Consider the following 16,166-nt stretch of genomic DNA (forward strand, 5'->3'; position numbering starts at 1 on the left):
TCTGCCTCCTTAGTCTCAGGGTTGCCCTTGTATAAGTCAGCAGGGAAGAGAATGGCAGGGGGACTAGACCAGAATTAGTTGGTGCTGCCTCTCATTGTCTCTGGCACCACCTATGACTGGTCTCTCTGCCTTCTGCCACACCAGGTGCCGCCACTGGACTGTGGTGAGTGAAGGAACGCATAATACCACCTAAAGGGGCACACAAACCCTGCCCTAAGAATCACACTAGACAAGAGTTTCAAAAAGCATGGGGGAAATACAGAGAGCACTTCACAAAACACAAAATACATACCTGGACTTGTTCCGATTAATATCTGCAGGAGACTTCGTGGATATTTAAGTTATAATTAGAAAAATCTTAATAATTATTCATAAAGGAAACAGCTTATAAGAAGTAAATAAGGAGGCCAGATACAGGATAAGGGAAGTCTTTTATTAGGTTGTTTGTATTGTTGTATGTTATGCTTATTGTATTTCTGTATTTGGGGGGGGTATGTTATGTTGTAAATAAAATGTCCAATAATTTTGTTAAAAAACAACAACAACAAACCTGCCCTAAGAAGAGCAAGTCTAAAACAACCTGTTCCACTGAATGGGGTGCAGGTGAGGGTGGGGGTGATAGGACAGCCCAGCCATTTCCTTTCCTTCTTTTTCATCTCTAATTTAGTTGCCACAATTCGAATGCGAAAATTTGGCATGGTGGTCAGAATTTTTAAACAATACAGGTGGACTTCACACACATCAGCGGGAGCATTTTCATTTTAGCCGACATGCTTTACCTGAGCATAATAATAATGCAAGGGCAGCCCTGCTGGATCAGACAAATCTAGTCTAGTTCAGCATCCCGTTTTCACAGGGGCCAGCCAGATGCCTGCAGGAGACCAGCGAGCAGGATTTGAGCACAAGAAGGCTCTGCCCTCCTGCATTTCCCAGTAACTGGAATACAGTAGCATTGCTGCCTTCAGCCGTGCAGGTAGAGCATAGCCTTCATGGCTAGAAGCCAAGGATAGTCCTAAACTCCACGAAGGCGCATAGGATATCAGGTGCTTGGAGCAGCCTGAGTATGATGCACCCCTTTCCCCAGGTTACACCTGCTCACTGTCCCTCGTTTGCAGTCTCCATGAAAAATTCTACATGGCTGAAATGTACCCTCTATCAGTGATAATGCCACTTGGATGAGAGGCTTCCGCGTGTGGGTGAAAACCCCTGGCTGGAATGCACCTACTGACCATTTGGAAGAATGCAGAGAGAGGAATCACACAACCAAACTCTCCAAAGGTTTGCCTTCACCCCTGAAGATGCATTCCACCACTGTCGCCCAAAGCAGACACATGTCAACAATATATATATATATTGTAAGAGTCACACCTGTAGCACCATACGCTTTTGGCTCTGGCCCTGCCCAGCAGAGGCATGTAGTCCCTAGAAGATTGTCCATGGGGGGAAATACAGTACAGCCTTTGAGTGAAAGAGATTCCCTGTCCCTGGTAGACTGTTCCTGAAGATGGAGGTTCCACTGAGCTCTAATACTATTCGACAAACCTATTCCACAAGCCCCATGCCAATTTCCTCCCTCCTCTTCGACGAACTATCAAGACTGTGCCCTCTCTCTACTCAGAATAATCCAGGGGGCATCACTGTCTAGGGGGGCTCTCACTGTAACCAAAGGGAGAGAGTAAATCTCCCGCGTGTAGTTGACTAAGAGCCGGCTACTCACCGCGCTCTGATTGGCTGATTCAAAAAAAGACCCGTGTAAAAAAAATTTTTTTTAAAGAAAATACATTTTTTTTGGGGGGGGGTGTTAACAACACACCGTCTGTCTATTCAAACCGAAAGAAGTCAAAGGATGCGGTTAATTAAAAAAAAGCGTCGCGCGCACAGGGTATCTCCGCAACTAAGCGTCCCCTATTTCTTATTCATCATATTTACCCAAGTTTGCAAGCAACTGTCAATGAAGTATCTGCACAGTCAGGCGCGTGCACAACCCCCCTTTGCGGAATCCCAGTTTTTATCAGGGTTGCTGCAGCCCTACTCGGAGTAGGCCCATTGAAACTGGTGGGCATTGACTCACACCGGCCCGTTCATTCTAGTGGGTCTGCTCTCGAGTAGAATTCAGCCGGTTACAGCCCACAACACGAGACTTTTAGTTCCCAAAGGAATACAGAAGCGGTTACACTTTCATTTTTGATAGGAAAACAGGCAGCTTTCTTCCTCTCCGCCCCCACCAACCCGGTACCCTCAGGCGGCTCGATCTTCTGCCCCTTAATTCGGAAGTAGCCCGCACCACGTTCAACTTAAGCGAGCAAAAGGGACACCTTTGCTTTGCAAGGGACGGAGTGCGTGGGCTTGCAAGCGCAACGTGGTTGCGACCCCAATACACGTTTTGCTCGGAAGCAAAGCATCTCTCGCCGAGTTCAGTAAGTGACTTGCTCCCTAAGCGAGGATCCACAGCCTAAATATCCACAAACGTAACGATCTTGTCCCGGTTCATCTTTGTTTTTTTTTAAAAATGAACATGCAAGCTGCGTGCCTTAGGTTTTGCAAAATCCTGTAATCCCCCCCCCACACACACAAAAAAAAAGTTTAGGAAATAAATAGATAGAAAACTCTGCAACTCTCTCTCCTAAGGCACGCCGCCGCCAAAGTTTCTCTGCAAACCCGCTCGCTTGGAGACCTGCCGGACACCCCCTTCTCTGCAACGCGCCCCCGCACGCCCTCGCGGCGCCGCCAAATACAAAACCTTACCGGTTTTCTGTATCAAGAAAGTTTTCTTTTTTCAGTTCCACTCCTGCTCCATTGGAAAGAAGAAAGTGCCAAAAGTACGGGGCGCAGTGCGCGCAGGAAAAGCACTAAAATGCCTCCCGAACTCACTGAGAGTCCCGCAGCGGGGCTCACAGAGCGGGCTCCCCGCTGCACCCCGTGGCACTTCCTACCAGGTTCAGAAAGGTGTCTGTCTCTCCTCAGGCAGCTGTTGCAGACTGAAGATGCTGAGGATGTGAGGCGCCATCTTCTTTTTTTTCCTCTCTCCTTTTTCCCGCGAATTATTTACGTTTTGCTTATGCAATTAGCGCAGGCTGCTTCCCTATTCCCCGCCCACCAGACCGCCCCCGGCTCCTCCTCTGGGCTCCATCCCGCCGGTAGCAGAGCCCTCGCTTCGACTGAGCGAAGGGGGGGGAAGGGATACGTTGTCTCCCCCCCCGCACTGCCCACCCCTCCAAAAAGAAAAGAAAAAAAATCACTGCGCAAAGATTGGAGAAAGTTTTGTCTTTGTATACATAACACGATATGGGACTAGGACCAATGTTCGGGATCCATACTCAGCCAGGGCTGTTTACTTGCCTGTCAGTTTAACCTACCTCACAGGGTTGTTGTGAGGATTTTTTTTGGGGGGAGGAGAGAACCATGAAGACCACCTCCAACTCCTTGAAGGAGAGATGGGGTAGAAATGCGATAATAAAAGCGTGATGAGTCTCTGTGCTCTGATGTACCTTCAAATTCCACGCTACCAATAATGAACTGAAGTTAGCCGCTGCCCTCAGCATGCCCTGTCTGAACTCCTGAACTCACGTGTCAAGCCCACTCCCCCCCCCACTACGCCCAATTACGCCCCCGCCCCCTTCTGGCCACTTCTAGGTAGCGGCGATGCGCACGTGCAGTCGCATGTCAGTTCAAATTGGTGGTTGTATAGCTAATATAAGGGGCTTGACAAGGAGTCAACATAAATGGATTTTCCATGCCCTTGCATCTGCAGACAGATTGATATTGTTTCATTGATCCAAGGGGGGCATTAAAATATGGCCCCTTTGATCAATGGATAGACAATGTGACAATCCTTGCAACAATCTTTCAGGCGAAGATTGGTATGGACAAATATAATAATATTTGGAATGTATTTACTGAAACCATGGTGACTCATGAACTAATGAGGGGAATAAGAAGCTCATCTCCTTACATATATACTACATTTGTACTTTAACCTCAATTCCATTTTATTATCCTTTTGTTACTGTTGTTTTCCTCGGCTTTCTGTTGCTTTTTAAATATTTCCGCTCCTTTCCCCCTTCTTTTTCTTTATTTCATTTACCTTAATTTACTGTCAAGCTTTCATTTTTTTTTTTTTTAAGGTAACCCCATCTTGAGAAAGTTGAAATGCCTGAAAGATAGGATACGAGAGTCTGGGGAACAAATATCACAACCGGAGAGAGACATGTTAGAATGTAATGTAAAAGTGTTGTCTAAAATGTATAAAATATTATTGGAATGGGAGACAAAGGATAAGCAAGGAAAACCCTCAGTGATACACTGGGCAATAGGTATCGGTCATAATATAGACATGGAAGCATGGGAACAATTGTGGAATATGGATATAAAATTTACAGCATGTTTTGGTCTAAGAGAAAACTATGAAAATATAGTGTTGGCAAAAATGTATAAATCTAAATCAAATAAGTAGTGGAAATGTAAAGAGAAAGAAGGTTCTTTTTTATCATATGTGGTAGTCTTGTAGTAAGGTTAAAGCTTACTGAGATATTATATATAATGAATTGAAAAGGATGTTTAAAATAACTTTTGTAATTAAAAAAAATCAGAAGCTTTTCTTTTGGGAATTATAGGGACACAACTACCTAAACTGTATAGAAACATTCATTTATGCTACTAAAGCGGCAAGAATTTCACTTGCCCAGAAATGGAAAGAAGTCCCAGCAAAGGGAGAAAGGTTACAAAAACTTACAGAATATGCAGAAATGCACCGGAAGAATAAGAAACCTAGACAACAAACTTTTTATAAAAGAATGGAAATGGTTTATTGAATATTTACAGATAAATTGTAAACAGATAAGAACATTGGCAGGATTGTTTTAATAAGCTGCAGTTTTATAAGAGTATATATTTGAAGGAGATGAATAAATGAGCAAATTAAGTTAATTTGGATATGCAGAAGATATTAAAAATAAATTTAAGGAACCCCAGAAAGAGGAGGAAGGAAGTCAAGTTTTGAAATGTTAAAATGGTTGTAAAATTAGTGAAATGTATAAATCTGAAAAGCATAAATATTTTTTTTAAAAGAGAGAGAATGTTGAAATGCCTAATGCATAAAATATCTAAAACATAAAATAAAATGGTTTCCCAGACTGATAGAGAAGAGGTTCCCAATTAGCTGAAGACCCCTTTTTCGAAAGCCAAGCCACAGGCCCCATACTTTTGAAATTGTTGATAATTCTATGGTCTTACCTGTGCAAAGCATTTTTTTGAAGAAAATGTGGGGTAGTCCCTAATAAGCAAAAGATTTTAGGTATACTTAAAAAAAAAATTGTGATATTACCACACAAAAATGGCAAAGGTTTAGTTAGTGGGGCAGACAAGTTTAATTTTTCTTAAACTTACCTTGAGGGCAGCACGATGGAGCCCAAGGTGGCACAGAAGCCTAGGTGCCCCTGAGAGTGCTGCCCGTCACTCACAAAAACAGTGCAGGGCTGGGTTCACAGTGTGCCGAAGCTACTGTACCCGCCACCATGGCACAGTGACCATGCAGCCACACCAGGTGCCAGCGCAGCTTGTTACGCCACTGGTCTACAACCTTTGAAAAATGATTTCAATGAACCATCACAAGTCACATCAACAAGTTCACAGATAGTGTTGTGAGTTGTACAACACCAGATTCAGAAGGATTCCTTATCCATGAATTTTCAGGATTTGCTGCAGGGAAGAAATCTCTGAAGCTAGTTGTTAAATCACACAGGTGCTCAGTGATGTAATGTTTTACTTCTGGTATGAATTCTTCATCGTTGGCCTCCATAAATGTCTCCAGTGTTGGGATGTTAGTGAGGCTGCCACCTTCTACTCGGCTTACCAATAACCAGTGCTTTTTAATGGGGGGACGCAGGGGTACGCATACCCCTAAACATTTTGTGAATCTAAGTTTGGCCTCATTGAGGGGCAGTATTTCAATATGAGTAGGGAAATGAGAGTACCCCTATAGATTATTATTTTTAATAAAAAATGCACTGCCCATAACCATAATTTTTAAATCACTGCCTCAATCTTATCTTTAATGTAAAAAAAATATGTTCACATTACTACTACACAAACCACACAAAGTTGTTCAACTGGTCACGTGGAAACTCTGAATCCATCAGAAAAAGTCGTGCTTCATCATGTGCCTCAAAGAATTGCTTCAATATTTTTTCCCTTGACAGCCAATGCACTTCTGTATGTAAAAGTAACTACATACGCATGCAAGCAGGAACTAGTCACGAGCAGAGGCTGGATGATCCATAGAAGGCTTTCACTGTGCAATTAACAAGATAAGTGAGTCTCCCATCAGAGGATGGTGCCCAGGACCTCGTGGATGTGTTCCTCTGCAAAAGCAGACAAAACAAGGCTTCAGCTTCTGCAAAGGCCAGGCTCCATGGGGCACCCCCTGCCCCTGAACTGTGCCAGCTGGTCATTCTGTAAACAACCGTTTAGTGCCTAGATTTTTGTTCCTGTTTTCTTCTTCCTCCCCTGTCCCCTTTTCCTTACATCTCTCCCCCCACCCTACCCCCCAAAAATTGCAACCTTGCTGGTAGGGAGCATCTTCTGTTGATTGTACTACTACGTAAGCCACTGTGGGAGGCTTTTTGGCTGAACAGCGGTGCGCGGATGTTCCCAGGAAATATATAGATAAATTATCAGAGCTCAAGGACACATTCCAGTCAGGCCAAAAACCACCCAAGGAGGATGCAGAGCAAAGCAGTTGAGTGTTTCTGGAAGTTTGTTCTAATATCCAGCAGAAGCCTGCTTCCCTATAATTGCCAGCCAAACGGTCCTAATTCTGCCCTCCAGAGAAGCAGAGGCTAAGTCTGCTCCCTCTTCAACATGAGAGCTCTTAAAGAGAGCCACCATAATGTCCACCCTTAGTCTTCTCTGTTCCAGATTCAGCACGCACAGGTCCTTCAATTGTTCCTTATCAGACTTGGTTCTCAGATGCTTCACAAGGGGTGAACAGCCATTTTCAGCCCAGTTCACTTCTAGGCAACATGCATGACATTGATAGGCGGGGCCAGAGGCAAAAGTGGATGGAGCAATGTAGGCCAGTTTCTATGCACACCCCTCTCTATCCTTCATACAGGTGAGCAAGAGTCATGATCAGAATCCCAGCTGGGCCAAAAGGCACTCAAGGAGGGTGCAAAGCAGGACCGCCCAGGGCCAGGCCATCCATGAGGCAGACCGAGGCACCTGCGTCAAGCAGCAGAATCCAAAGGAAGCTTCCACAGGCACACCTTGCAGCTGCTGGTGAAGCAAGGTGAAGCAGCTGTAGCAGCTGCTGGGTTCTGGGAGAACTTGTGAAAGCCCTCATGAAGGACTCCAGAGGCAGATCCAAGACTCTGGGTAAGCAGGGCAGAGCACCTCACTTATTGTAGTCTCAGGAAGGCCACGCAAGGTCTTTGCACAATCATGCAGGATCTCAGATGCTACAGCTGTGCCATGCTGTTAAGCGCAGCTCTGGCAGAGTCCCGGGGGGGGTGTGACAGATAGCACACAGTGCACACGTGGTGCAGCACCTTTCCATTTCATCTCAGGCCTCTCCCTGTAACAGCGGATGCTTTCGAAAGAGGACAGTCCTCAGTAAAATAGGACACACAACAACATAGCTGTCAACCTCCCCTTTTTTGTGGGAAATTCCCTTATTCCAGCGCCATTTCCCACTGCTTCCCACTGCTATTCTGGATTGTTAGATATCCCGTAGTCTGTCCCCAGGACAGGTGAGGCTGTTGATCCCTGCAAAACTCTGCAAGGATTAAGGATTAATAGCCTTCCCAGGGAATTGAATGCTTCCTGCTCTGTGGTCCCAAGAAGTATTTTCTAAGGAAGTTTACAGGCACTCAAAGTTCTAAAATTTGCAATGAGTCATGATAGAGGACTGTGAGTCATGACACCATAAATAACTCATGCAACTAATTGTCTGTGCATCTCTTCTTTTTAATGCTTCTTTGTGGTGTCGGGGTCAACCTCATGCAGAAAAAGTTGCCATTTCATTGCTATGATGATGGTGGTACAGTGGTACCTCTGGTTATGGATTTAGTTCATTTTGGGGTGCCTTGCACACCCAGAAAAATCCATAACTAGAGGCACTGCTTCTGCGCACGGCGTAGCATGATAGAGCACTTCTGCGCATGTGCACAGTGCACAGAGTGCTTCTGCGCATGCGCTAGCAGCGGAACCTGGAAGTATACACTTCCACGTTTGCCGTGTCTGCAACACGAAAGTTACATTACCCTAAGGTAGCGTAACCTGAGAGTCCACTGTACCACCTTTCATCACAAGATTACAGGGTGGTTCACAGGATAAAATACAAGGTAAAAACATTAGTAAATATTTAAAACAAAACAATAATATTGGAGAATATTAATTAGACAAATGCCTGGTTTTCACCTGCTACCTAAAGATGTATAATGAAGACGCCAGGCGAACCTCCCTTGGGAGAGCATTCCACAAACGGAAAGCGACTGCAGAAAAGGCCCCTTCTCATGTTGCCACCCTCCAGACCTCTCATGGAGGAGGCACAGGAAGCAGGGCCTCAGATGGTGATCACAGGGTCTGGGTCTATTCATATGGAGAGAGGAGGTCCTTGAGGCATTGTGGTCCTAAGCCATTTAAGGCTTTATAGGTCAAAACCAGCACTTTGAACAGGGCCCCCAAACTTTTATTTATTTATTACATCATGCAGATTGGACTATTGTTGTTGTTTAGTCATTTAGTCGTGTCCGACTCTTCATGACCCCATGGACCAGAGCACGCCAGGCACTCCTGTCTTCCACTGCCTCCCGCAGTTTGGTCAAACTCATGCTGGTAGCTTCGAGAACACTGTCCAACCATCTCGTCCTCTGTCGTCCCCTTCTCCTTGTGCCCTCCATCTTTCCCAACATCAGGGTCTTTTCAAGGGAGTCTTCTCTTCTCACGAGGTGGCCAAAGTATTGGAGCCTCAGCTTCAGGATCTGGCCTTCCAGTGAGCACTCAGGGCTGATTTCCTTAAGAATGGATAGGTTTGATCTTCTTGCAGTCCGTGGGACTCTCAAGAGTCTCCTCCAGCACCATAATTCAAAAGCATCAATTCTTTGGTGATCAGCCTTCTTTATGGTCCAACTCTCACTTCCATACATCACTACTGGGAAAACCATAGCTTTAACTATAAGGACCTTTGTTGGCAAGGTGATGTCTCTGCTTTTTAAGATGAGATATTAAGAGACAGTTATTGCAGCTTCTCTATGAAACTTTCCCTATCTTAATGAATTGGCGATAGCCAAGAGAACCAGCCTCTATTTCCCTTCCCTCCTCCATTTCCTCCACAATTAAATGGCTTTGAACTCAGATACAGATAGGTAGCCGTGTTGGTCTGCCATAGTCAAAACAAAAAAAAATCCTTGTGCATGCACACTTCTTCAGATATCTTCAGGTATCTGAAGAAGTGTGCATGCACAGGTATCTGAAGAAGTGTGCATGCACACGAAAGCTCATACCAAGAACTAACTTAGTTGGTCTTTAAGGTGCTACTGGAAGGAATTTTTTTTGTTTTGAACTCAGAGTTAGCATTGGAAAGATCCCAAGAACACCTGGGAAAACCATAGCTTTATCTAAATGGACCTTTGTTGGCAAGGCTGGACTATTGTAAGAAGCTCTAAATCAGGCTGGCATTAAAAAAGGCTCATCTGCAGCCACACTAGTGACAAGGGGCCTGCCAATTAGATTCCATCATGCCAATATCAGCAGCTATCTGCTCTGGGTCGCTGCCTCACTTCCAGGCTCAATTCATCAGGGTGCTAGTTTCCATTGTTAACTCCAAGTCTAACCACTGCACCTACTCTCCCTTGCTTGAACATTTGGGCTATCACACATGGTAGACCTGCAGAAAGCCCAAGTCCTACTGGGACACAATATAAAATGAAATTTATTCCCTTCAAAAAATTTCATTTTTCATCTTAATCTTAGTTAAATGATTTTTTAAAAAAAAATTAAGTGACTGAGCACTTTCATAGAAAGGGCACCAGGTGCAGCTTAACATTTAACTTGCGCACCCAGCAATGCTACAAGGTGCTGCTCTGGGTAAAGGGACTCATCCTTCTCTAGTCTCCTCTTCCTGCATCAGAGCGGGGGCGAGGGGGGGAGAGTTCTCAGGTCTTCCAAGGTCTTCTACAGTGGAGCCCTCAGGGTCAGATGACAGCAGTACCATATACCCAGGCTGGGTGGGGGTGTGCACTGATTCTATAGGTTCATCTGTAGCAGGAGCTCGATATCTGGCTCTGCATACCTTTCCCCTTCAGAGTCACAGATCATAGAATCAGAAATGTAGAGCTGGAAGGGACCCCAAGGTTCATCTAGTCCAACCCCGTGCAATGCAGGAATCTCAGCTAAAGCATCCATGACAGGTGGCCATCCAACCTCTGCTTAGAAACCTCCAAGGAAAGAGAGTCCACAACCTGCCAAGGAAGTCCGTTCCTTATTGCCAGAAACTTCTTCCTGATATTTAGTTGGAATCTCCTTCCTTGTAACTTGACGCCATTGGTTTGAGTCTTACCCTCCAAAGCAGGAGAAAACAAGCTTGCTCCATCTTCCATGTGAAAGCCTTGAGACATTGGAAGACAGCTATCACTTCTCCTCTCAGTCTCCTCATTTCCAGGAAAAGCATACCCAGATCTTTAAACTGTTCCTCCTCATAAGGCTTGGCTTCCAGTCCTTTCCTCCATCACCTGATGAAGAGGAGTCCAGCTCCTGGTCCCTGACACCTTCCATGTCCACAAGCAGTTCCCAGAGTGGGTGGTGCTGCCCCTGGGGGCCAGTGGGATTACCCAGGAGGGTGCTAAGAGACAAGGGGGAAGCTGTAGGACTCTGGAGATGAAAATGACTACCGGTATCTTACTTTGAAAAGCGGGCGTCACTGCATCAATTCCATCAGTCTTGGTGAATTACAGTGGTATCTCGGGTTACATACGCTTCAGGTTACGTACATATGCTTCAGGTTACAGACTCTGCTAACCCAGAAATAGTGCTTCAGGTTAAGAACTTTGCTTCAGGATGAGAACAGAAATCGTGCTCCGGCAGCACGGCAGCAGCATGAGGCCCTATTAGCTAAAGTGGTGCTTCAGGTTAAGAACAGCTTCAGGTTAAGTACGGACCTCCGGAACGAATTAAGTACTTAACCTGAGGTACCACTGTAATTAATGACCGCTCCCTGCATAAAACGGGGGGGCGCCCTTTGCGTGGACGCGCGCAGCCCCTGGATTTGGAGCGGCTCCATCAGCATAGGCTTGGCTTTGCCTTCCCTCAGGTGGGATACCTGGAGGTCTCCGCCTACCCCAGTCAGTTGTCCAATCCCACCTGGGGAAGCGTTGCCAAGGAGACCAGGCCAGGTAGGGGAGGGATTACCTGCCCACACAATAGAGGGAGGATCTTACCTGGGAATCCTCACTTGGCTCCAGAGCTTCTCCCACCCTACCCGCCCTCAGTTAATGTCTTATTTTGCAGGTTAACTTTTCTTCACAGGTTTTGCAGGTTAACTTTTCTTCACAGGTATGTGGGCACTGCTACTTTAAGGTCGCTGTTAAAGGGCCGGAAAGGAATTTCCCTGCATTGGCAGGTTTCGCCTTTCCCGTAGCAAAATGTCACAACTTTGGCGGTATCAGGCCTTGGGTGGAATCCTTTAGTCCATCTTCCTCTTTGCGGTGGTGATACCAGGGTTCCCCATTAAAGGGGTTTCTGAAGGGAGGCTTTGACCGTACGCCGAAAGGTCATCATTGCTCTCCCCTGCGGTGGCGGCGTAATGTTCTCCAGAGCCGGCCCACACACACACTGGATAACCCTGATGCTCCCTAGGTCCCCGGCTGGGGACTGGGGAGGGAGAACGCCCAATGCCTGAGCCAAGGTCTACCCACATTTGAAATTTAATATAGTTGTGGCCAATTTAATCCCATAGCATGTTGTCTTGAGTCGTTATTCCACATGACGGGGGGGGGGGACCGCCGCTCAGGATCTGGGGACTCCGCCTGTCCACGCAAACTAAATAGTTTTAATTGGATTTTGAATAAATGTGCTTTGTGTTTTGAATTTTATTGTGTTATCATCTTTCTTAATGGGTTGTGCAAATGGCAATTCTGAATAATGCTTTTTATAGGATATGGGTGGGAGTCACATGGGATTAGTTTATGGAAGCTGGGGGGCAGTAGCCTGAAAACATTTGGGAACCACTGCTCTACACCCAAACCAGTAGGTACAGACAGATCCTCCCCTACTCCTCTCCAGGTGCCACCTGACTCTGCTCCTTCATACTGAGCAACATCCATTGACCTGTCAGACTCTATCCTGAATCTCAGCATGTGAACCCCATGTCAACCCAAACCATTGTCCACTCACAGCCCAGCTGAGAAAACCAAGCTCTCCCAGATGAGTCCATCATCCAAGTAGGTCCACTGAAGCAAGAGCTTTAGATGTGAAAAGTGTGTGTTTGGAATGTGCCACCGTCCAATGCATTCCAGATGGGCCCAGCAGAAGCACTGTGAAAACAGCATTCTGCCAGTCACAACTTCCTCTTTCAGAGCCTATTAAAGACCACAAAGGCGCAATGAGCCCAATGAATGATGGTTCGGATTAGATCCTAGGTCGTTAAATGGAGATATTCCACTAGCAGCTGCCAACCAGGCCCTGCTTAAAGGAGATCATTTCGACATGCCCTTTTGAGTGTTTATTTAATGCAAATGCAATCCACCCCCCAGTTTGGTTCTGTTTCCTTGGAAGGGAACTTTCTGTGCATGCTTTTCGGCAGTTGCACAATACAGGCACATAGGAAATGCAATAGATGGATGGGGAGCAAGCCTTGGCCTGGTAGACTCACTGTGGGCTAATCCAGTATGGCAAATGGGACATTGCCTCACGAACCTCAGTTTGCACTCTGCAAGCCCCCACCAACTTGCAAACCAGTCCAGGGATTGGCCTTGCCTGTCAGCTTCCTCTAAATTGGTCCCAGTATTGCCCTCAGCAATCACTGCAGATGGTGACAGCAGTCACGAAATTAAAAGACGCCTGCTCCTTGGGAGAAAGGCAATGGCAAACCTAGACAGCATCTTAAAAAGCAGAGACATCACCTTGCCAACAAAGGTCCGTATAGTAAAGCCATGGTTTTCCCAGTAGTGATGTATGGAAGTGAGAGCTGGACCATAAAGAAGGCTGATCACCGAAGAATTGATGCTTTTGAATTATGGTGCTGGGGAAGACTCTTGAGAGTCCCATGGACTGCAAGAAGATCTAACCTCTCCATTCTGAAGGAAATCAGCCCTGAGTGCTCACTGGAAGGACAGATTGTGAAGCTGAGGCTTCAATACTTTGGCCACCTCATAAGAAGAGAAGACTCCCTGGAAGAGACCCTGATGTTGGGCAAGATTGAGGGCACAAGGAGAAGGGGACGACAGAGGATGAGATGGTTGGACAGCGTTCTCGAAGCTACAAACATGAGTCTGACCAAACTGCGGGAGGCAGTGGAAGACAGGAGTGCCTGGCGTGCTCTAGTCCATGGGGTCACGAAGAGTCGGACACGACTAAACGACTAAACAACAACATTGCCCTTGTAGAACTCAACAGGGAAGATGATGGGGACAGATCTAGAATGAGTAGGTTCTACCTGCCATTGGTTTCGGTGCCACCTGCCCTACCAGTTTCAGTGAGCACCAGTTGCTACTGCAGCTATTTACAGATGAACATTGGTCAGGATGTGGGTGGCGCTGTGGTCCAAACCACAGAACCTAGGGCTTGCCAATCAGAAGGTCGGCGGCTTGAATCCCCGTGACGGGGTGAGCTCCCGTTGCTCAGTCCCAGCTCCTGCCAACCTAGCAGTTTGAACATGTCAAAGTGCAAGTAGATAAATAGCTACCATTCTGGCAGGAAGGAAAACGGCATTTCAGTGCACTGCTCTGGTTCGCCGGAAGCAGCTTAGTCATGCTGGCCACATGACCCGGAAGCTGTCTGCGGACAAATGCCAGCCCCCTCAGCCAGTAAAGCGAAATGAGCGCCGCAACCCAGAGTTGTCCACGACTGGACTTAACAGTCAGGGGTCCCTTTACCTTTTATTGGTCAGGAGCAGATTCAGACATGCTGAGGACCCAAGCCGCACCAGGCTGAAGGAGCCCCATAGCCTGAACCTGCCACTGGTGCTGTTTGACAGCTTATGGACCCCCAGCCTAATGCAATTTTGATATTTCTGCACAGATATGACCAATAATTGTGTAGCCATTAGGAGTTCTTTTTGTCGTACCAAAATGATAATGCCTGTTTCAGAGTCTGTTTCCCCACCTTTCCATTATTTTTTGTGTTATAGAACTAAAAATTAAGGATGTTATTTACTTATTTTTTTAATCTAGAGGACCCTTGCAATCCAAGGCCCTAAAATATAGCTTACCTTGCTTGTGCATAAACCTGTCACTGCCAATTATCATGTTCTGGCACTTTCCCTGGGAGCTAGCAAGCTACATACAAGGTCACCTTACTTGTGAGGAGAGCAAATGGCAGAGAGCTGGGGATCCTCAAGACGACTTTGCACAAAGCTAACAAGGTGATTTGTTCAAGGCCCCATTTGCACAGTACATTTAAAACAGTATTATATCACTTTAAACAGACATTGCTTCCTCCAAAGAATATTGGGAAATGTAGTCTACTCAGGGTGCCAAGAGTTGATAGGAGACCACAATTTGCCTCACAGAGATACAATTCCCAGAGTTCCCTAGGAAGAAAGTTCGACTATGGAATTCAGTTCCACAAGAGGCAGTGAAGATCACTGTCCTGGGTGGTTTTAAAAGCAGATTATACAAGTTTATGGGGGATTAGGTTATTAGTAAAGGGACTCGGGTGGCGCTGTGGGTTGAACCACAGAGCCTAGGACTTGCCAATCAGATGGTCGGCAGTTCGAATCCCCGCAACGGGGTGAGCTCCCGTTGCTCGGTCCCTGCTCCTGCCAGCCTAGCAGTTCGAAAGCACATCAAAGTGCAAGTAGATAAATAGGTACCACTCCGGCGGGAAGGTAAACAGCGTTTCTGTGCGCTGCTCTGGTTCGCCAGAAGCGGCTTAGTCATGCTGGCCACATGACCCGGAAGCTGTACGACGGCTCCCTCGGCCAGTAAATCAAGATGAGCACCGCAACCCCAGAGTCGGTCACAACTGGACCTTTACCTTTACCTAGGTTATTAGTGGCTACCAGCCACAAAGGCTATGTTCTACCTCCAATTTCAGAGGCAACTGCTGGAAATTACAAATGGGAAGAGTTGCTTTTCACTCAGGATCAGCTCTCAGGCTTCTGATTGGGACACCTGTGTCCCAATCAGAAGAAGATGCTGGACTACGTGGACCTTTGGTCTGATTCAGAGGGGCCCTTCTGATGTTCTTATTCTACTCAACAGAGCCATGTAAATACTTCAACCTGCTGCCTATTAATTCCTGCGCCCACCCCCACAAGTTCAATTGTAGCTCCAATGATTGAAAGATTGAAGAAGACAAAAAAGACAGCAAATTGGATTTTTGGTCCGCCAGTTGTTATTCTAGCAGCTGGGCTCCACAAGGTTGCCCTGAGAGTTAGAGTCACTCAGTTTCCATGGCAGCCTATCTTGGCCATCACTGATAATAAGTAGAAATGTTCTAGTATAGCTTTTTAATTTACTTGCCCCCAGTGCTTCTTAATTTATAGATAGCATTCATTTCCCAGCTAGGGTTTGTTTACCTCTCAACCTAGGTTTATAAGGTTTATTCAATTATTCTGAACAAAACAGATATAAGTTCTTTTTTATATCCAGAGCTAGAAGAAGATAGGCTGGAGAGAGAAAAGGATGTAGCCAATGTCGGTCGTACTCGGAATAGACCAACTGAAACTAATAAATTCATTTTAATGGATCTGCTTTGAGTAGGACTGAATTGGAGACAGCCAATTTATTAACAATTCATTAGCAATTATTATATATCTTGAGAACAGAGCATTTTAGAACTAGTTATCTAACCAAACTCTCATCAGTTCCCTTAATAAATGCCTTGGATGGCCAATACAACCAGGTTCCATAACACAGACTGACTTTGTTTTTGTGGTTAAGCTCAGCTGGAAGACATCATTAATTATCTGTTAGCCTGCTCTTTATCTAGAGAACCAAGAGATCGCTTTT

General features: G+C 45.9%; 1 protein-coding gene across 2 annotated transcripts in view; it reads right to left on the reverse strand.

Moving 5' to 3' along the window:
• Positions 1-3,005, reverse strand: part of PHF19 (PHD finger protein 19) — a 30,553-nt gene extending 27,548 nt beyond the window's left edge. For both annotated transcript variants that reach the window (XM_081896460.1, XM_081896461.1), the window contains exon 1: positions 2,746-3,005. The gene's annotated coding sequence lies outside the window, so the exon portion shown is untranslated. The remainder of the gene's footprint in view (positions 1-2,745) is intronic.
• Positions 3,006-16,166: the final 13,161 nt, after the last annotated feature.

The sequence above is a fragment of the Podarcis melisellensis genome, assembly GCF_964234715.1.
Source record: "Podarcis melisellensis genome assembly, chromosome: Z".
Taxonomy (NCBI): Eukaryota; Metazoa; Chordata; class Lepidosauria; order Squamata; family Lacertidae; genus Podarcis; species Podarcis melisellensis.